The following is a 6,677-nucleotide window of genomic DNA, read 5'->3' on the forward strand; positions in this document are numbered from 1 at the left end:
GCTGCTTGCTGATTAGGTTTAGATCTGCTCTTATATTCTTGATTCTTGATGGATCTATGATCTAGGTAAGCTTGACCTTGTTCTTGTTTAGCTGTTTATCCTGTATCTACACCTGCATGAAATCTTTTTTAGATGCAATTCTTGCATGTAATCTGGTTCAGTCTCACTAGATAGATTTGTCAGATTTAGCATGATTGAAATTGTTAGCACCCGCGTCTTATTTGGTCGTGATCTGATTGACTTATCTCTCTAGATCAGGGTCTATTATGATTATTGCAACATGTTTTCTGGAATAGTAGTGGCTAGGTTAATGAAATAAGATTTGCAAGTTTGTTACCTGTACGTGGTTTCTGTTGTTACCTATCTGAAAATGATGTATGCTGCTGTTACCTAGTCGAGGAGGATGTATGATGCTATTATGTGATGTTCTTTTTCTGTGGTTACATGTGCACTCATGTTAGTATTTACATGATGTTGATATATGCTGCTTTGTTCGTTTGAGCCTATACTCTCATTGGCCTAGTGCTAGAGGCTTAATCAAGTTGTTTGATGCAGATCTTTGTGAAGACCCTCACCGGCAAGACCATCACCCTCAAGGTTGAGTCCTCAGACACCATCGACAACATCAAAGCCAAGTTCCTGGACAAGGAGGGCATCCCCTGGGACTAGCTGCATCTCATCTTCGCTATCAAGTAGCTCGAGGATGGACGCACACTTGCTGACTACAACATCCAGAAGGAGAGCACCATCCACCTGAGTGTAAGCTAACTTCATATTGGTCAGATGGTGAAAATAAAAAATTGAAAAATAATCTCTAAGCTAGCTATGATATTACTGAGATAAGAATACTTAGCTGAAGATCCATGATGAATGACAGGTACATGGGACGCTGAAGAAGACTGTGAAATAACCTTACACCATCACCAACTTAGCTAAATTGTGAAGCTCCTTGACCCAATGTTCATGTAAAAGCCGAAGCTACTAATACTATCTGCCCCATTCGGACCTTATCTCTTAAGACATCTGCATATTTTAATAGTACTAGGCAATGATTGATAAAATGATAAGTAGAGATGACCTGATGATCATTCAACCACCAGTAAGTTTAATTTTCCTGTTTTGAATTGTTATTTCAATATATTTAGCTGTCATCCATTGTCTTACAATGCAATGTACAACAAGTTCTTCAATGTTTTAAACAAAACATTACAATCTTTTGATTTTTTTATTTTTCATGGCCATGCATGACTGAAAATCTTTGGGTTCTGTTCAGATATGTAAGTAGAGATCTTATATTGGTATCATTATTTTTGACCTATTGTTTTGACAGATTTAGTTTATGTCAAACTTTGAGGTGTTTTACTTATCTAATTGATTATATATCATTCTATCAATTTGAGGTGTTTTGGAACTTATGATTTTTTTTTTATAGAAGTGTCTTTTGCTCTTTGGCATATGCAAGGCACCATCAAATTGAAAGGTGCACCTAGCTTCCACTAACTTTGTTAAAATAACATCTTTACATTTATGCAACTTTTGGTCAATTTGAGTTTACAGTATGCAATAAACAAATAACCAATAATCTAAATGAAAGAAGCATTAACTTTACAGAATGTCAAAGAAAAAGCTAATATTGATACATGTTCGTTGTGTAGTAGTATGCACATGCTACGTGTTGGAGTAGAACTACAAAATCGCAAAGAATGACAGCACGCCTAATGGGCCAGTTAAGCTTGCTTTTGAAACATATTTGTTCATTTCCTTTAAAAATGTCATTTTGTATTCATACTAAACATTACAGTGCTAAACATTTCCGTTTATGAAGACCAATGATGTGGGCCCTTAGGCATGGCAATGCCGTGCCATCTTTCTAGTACATCCAAATATGTTTCAATGTAGTCTACAGGAAAGCAGTAATAAACAAATGATAACGCAGAAAGTCGATGACACATCAAATGTCCGGCGCTCTTTTCCAGGAAAAAATCGACATAGCAAAAATAAATGTAAGTTCTTTTGAAGCATTTACCTTCAAACCATTTTTTTCATTGAACTGTTTGTGTTCTTTTGGGTCATTCTTTATTTTCTGATTCCTAATTAACTAATACTAGACTGGTGGTATGGATATTTGACTATGCAAAAAAAAGAAACCTACTGCTAAACTTATTGAAGTGGGCATTGATTGCATTTGTAGAAATATAGTGAGTATGCATCTATACAACATAAACCTTAAGTCCTCAATTACCTTATGAAAATACATAGCTAATTTTCCCGTGTTAAAATAAAATTGTATGTATGCAGGTTGGAAGTGGTGAGGTTGAGGAGCCCGTCGGGGATGGCCAAGGCCGCTGGTGTGGCACTATGCATGGTCGGGGTTCTAACCATCGCCATGTACATGGGACATCAATGAGCCCGGTGAATCACAATCGTGCCTTCGCCAGCAACGGGCATAATGAGACTAGCAGCAGCAAGGGGACATGAATTAAGGGGATGTTCCAGATGCGGTCAAGGTAGCTTTTGAAGTGTTTGATGAATGTATGATTTAGGTTAATCATGTTTTTAGTACAACATGGTACAAAGTACCTTTTGGAGTCTGTGATGACTGCATGTATGGCACGATTCTAACAATCCAGATTTTAGATTATAAGAATCAAAATCTTAATTGTTAGAATCGTAATAAAAAAAACAAACATGCCCTAAGATGAATGAAAAAATCACCTGCGGTCCATATTTATTGCGATATTTATTTGTCAACTCCTTTCAATATGTTCATCTTATCATGTGGTTCAATGGTTATTTACTACTTCTTACTAAATGGATGTTACGTTGAAATATTATAGTTAAACTGAAGAAACTTTCATCACTAATATAAGCAAAATTGTGGTATATAATGTCACAATTGTCATGATGTTTCTCATTAAAGATTAATAAATGACATGACACGACAAAGAAAATATAAAGAATAGAAATAAACTAAGAGGACGAGAGATGTGTGCCTATATAATGATTTAGACCCTCACACATTTTGTTTAAAATTTATGGAGTAAATAGGTCTCTCAGGAACTAATAACAGGATGCTAAGACTAAAATTTACTAATTAGACCTCATAGATATGTGCCTTGCATCTTTTTTTAATAATGGAATAAAATATCTCGGCCTTCAACACTAGAGCGTCCAGCCACAATAACTATTATTACAGAGTTACAACACTCATGCTGCTACATCACACATCATGATGCTGGAATAACTTAAACCAATAAAAACTAACATAGTTTGGATATCGAGAATTTGCTAAGCGATCCTATTATTAAATCTCCATCCATGATTGGCAAAAATTTGCATCACCGTAGTATAGCATGGCATGCAAGTTGGATGTTGTCGTTTTCTTCTTCCCACCTTTGCAGTTTTGCCCAGAAATAGAGCCAGTATGTCCCTTTGAAAAGTACCTACATATAATTTTTAGATGGTGATTTTTCAAACACTATACCATTCATGCTAAGCCATAAAGTCCAATATAATACAAATGCCTCAATTAATAATTGCCTTTTATGCTTAGTTCCCCGTCCAGCAAGCCAGTCTTCAAATAAATTATCCATACTAGATGGTATTATGATATTGAAGGCAATATGAACTGCACGCCATAGAAACTTAGCCAAATAAAAAATAAAAAAATAGGTGCTGAATTGTTTCATTGTTACTACAAAAGCAATAATTTTGACTTCCATTCCAATTTTGTCTAGCTAAGTTATCTTTGGTTACAATAACATCTTTATTTAGGTACCACAAAAAGATTTTTATTTTTAGATGGACCTTTAAATTTCAGACCACCCTATTCGTATTTATATTGCCATTGTTTACAAGATCCCTGTACATAGAATATACTGAGAAAGTCCATTCTCATGTAGATCCACCAGAATATATCATTATGATCATTCAGTTGAACATGCCCAATGTGAGCTACTAGCTCATGCCATTGCATTAGATTACTACCAACTAAAGATCTTCTAAAAGAAATATTTAGTGGAACCTTGTTAAACACCATAGTAATGAATGCATTCTTCCTATGAACAATGTTATATAGCGCTACGTATTGCTCACTAAGAGTGAAGTTGCCCAGCCATTTATCCTCCCAGAACTAGATCTGGTTTCCATCGTTAAGTTGGAACTTACCCAGGTTTAGGAATTTGTCTTTGACGTTCATTAGTCTTGACCAAAATTGCGAATCACCAGGTTTTTTCTCCACTTGAGCAATTATTTGGAAATTTAGATATTTATTTCTTAGGAGGTCCTACCATAAACCATCTTCATTGATTAACTTAACAATCATTTGCTTAAGAAACATTGGTTCTGTAAATCAATGTTCTGGATACTCAACCCTCCTTGATCTTTTGGTTGATAGAGGATATCCTATCTAGCTAACTTATATTTCTTTTTATAACCATCGCTTTACCAAAAGAACCTTGATCTATAATACTCCATTTTTTTAGGACACCCTTAGGGACTAAAAAAAGATAGCATAAATATTGTCAAAGCTAGTTAAAACTGAGTTGATTAAAACCAGTCTTCCCCCAACTGACATACGCTTACTTTTCCAGCTGCTCAACTGTTTCTCAAACTTATGCTCAATAATCTTCCATTAATCCCTATTGCATAACCTCTTATGATGCATTGGAATGCCTAAATATCTAAAAAGATAGGTACCCATGCGACAACCAAATAGTTGAGAATATTATTCCTCACATTCCCTGGCTAGCCCATAACAAAAAAGCTCACTCTTGCTGAAATTTATTTTAAGGCCAGATAATTGTTGAAAAGCGCAAAGCAATAACTTCATATTCTTGGTCTGTTCTAAATTATGGTCAATGAAGATGATTGTATCATTCACATACTGTAGGATGGATAGACCTCCATCAATTAAATGCGGTACAACCCTATTCAATTGACCATTAATCTTAGCTCTATTGATCAGAATAGCTAGTATATCAACTACTATATTAAACAAGATTAGAGATAAAGGATCTCCTTGTCTAATACTTTTTTAGTCTAAAAAAACCATCCTACCTGATCATTCACCTTTATCCAAACATTTCCTCCTTGAACAAAAGCTCTTATCCATTCATACCAGGTTGGTGAGAAACCCTTCATTCTTAACACTTATTGTAAAAAAGGTCACTTGACTTTATCATACGCCTTCTCAAAGTCTATTTTTAGGATGACCCCATTTAATTTCTTACGGTGTAGCTCATGCAAAGTCTCATGTAGGATAACTACCCCTTCTATAATATTCCTTCCCGACAAAAAAGTTGTTTTCGTTGGACTTATTACCTTTTGTGCTACGCAAGAAATTCTGTTCATAGCCACTTGGGTAAAAAAATTTGAAGCTTACATTTAATAGGCAAATAGGTCTATAATGTTTAATTTGAGTGGCTTCATTGCTTTTAGGCAATAATATTATGGTTCCAAAATTAAAGCTATGCAGAGGTAGTAAACCCTTATAGAAGTCATCAAACAAAGGCATCAAGTCAGCTTTTATCAGTTCCCAGAAAGCCCGTAAAACTTCGTAGGGAAACCATCTTTACCTAGTGCTTTGTTATGTTCCATTTGAAATATAGCGTGTTTTACTTCATTTTCAGTAAACATCGATGTTAACATTTCATTTTCTACGCTCGAAACCTAGGGGATGTCATCTCATCGTGTCTCATCCATCGAAAAGTGATTACTCTTCGGATGGACAAACAAACCCTTTTAGTAAGATGTGATGTGTTTCTTTAGATCCACATCCCCTCGAATTATTACCCCATCTTTTTCTAGCTGAAATAATTGTTTTCTATGTTCCTCGTTTGCTACCAAATGAAAGTATTTGGTATTAGAGTCACCTTGAAGTAACTCTTTGACATTTGCATGTTGTTACCATTTAATCTCTTCTTCTCTTAAAAGTTGGACTAACCTTGCATCTGACTGATATTTCTAGAGAAATATCTTTAGGATGTGTGATGACGAATGCAGGACAAATATGTAGTCATGGTTGGCGAGAAACTACTATGAGCCGACGAAAAAAAGCATGATCACTCAAAGTCCGTATTTATTGCGGTATTTATTTGTCAACTCATTGCAATATGTTCCTTTTTGTCCCAGTGATCGAATGGTTATTTACTATAACATCATAAATAGATGTTATGTTGGGATATTGTAGTCAAATTATAAAACTTTGACCAAGTGTCTTGGGTCACAATATAATTGTCATGATGTTTGTCTCTAGAAGATAATTACTAAGACACAACAAGGTCAATTTAAAGAATAGAAACATACTAAGAGAATAAGAGACAGGTGCCTATATAATGATTTAGATCCTAACACAATGTTGTACTAAAACCTACTAACTAGACTACATTGATCTTTTCGTCGTATCCGAGTGATATATCTGGAGAAATATCACTAGGTTCCATAGTAGCAAACGTAGGGTAAAAAGGAAGTCAAGGCTACTGAGAAAAAAATAAGTGCTCCTTTGGAACAAAGGATTTTAGAGATTTTTTTTGTAGAAATTGGATTATATGGGATTTTTTTCTTACATGCTCCGTGGAACAAATGATTGAGCAATAACCTAGAATCCTATGAAGTTCCTATGGAATGCTTCAATCAATAGGAATTTTGGATGGAATTTTACATGAGCTCTAACCTCA

Source organism: Phragmites australis, chromosome 15 (genome assembly GCF_958298935.1).
Source record: "Phragmites australis chromosome 15, lpPhrAust1.1, whole genome shotgun sequence".
In the NCBI taxonomy this organism is placed as follows: domain Eukaryota; kingdom Viridiplantae; phylum Streptophyta; class Magnoliopsida; order Poales; family Poaceae; genus Phragmites; species Phragmites australis.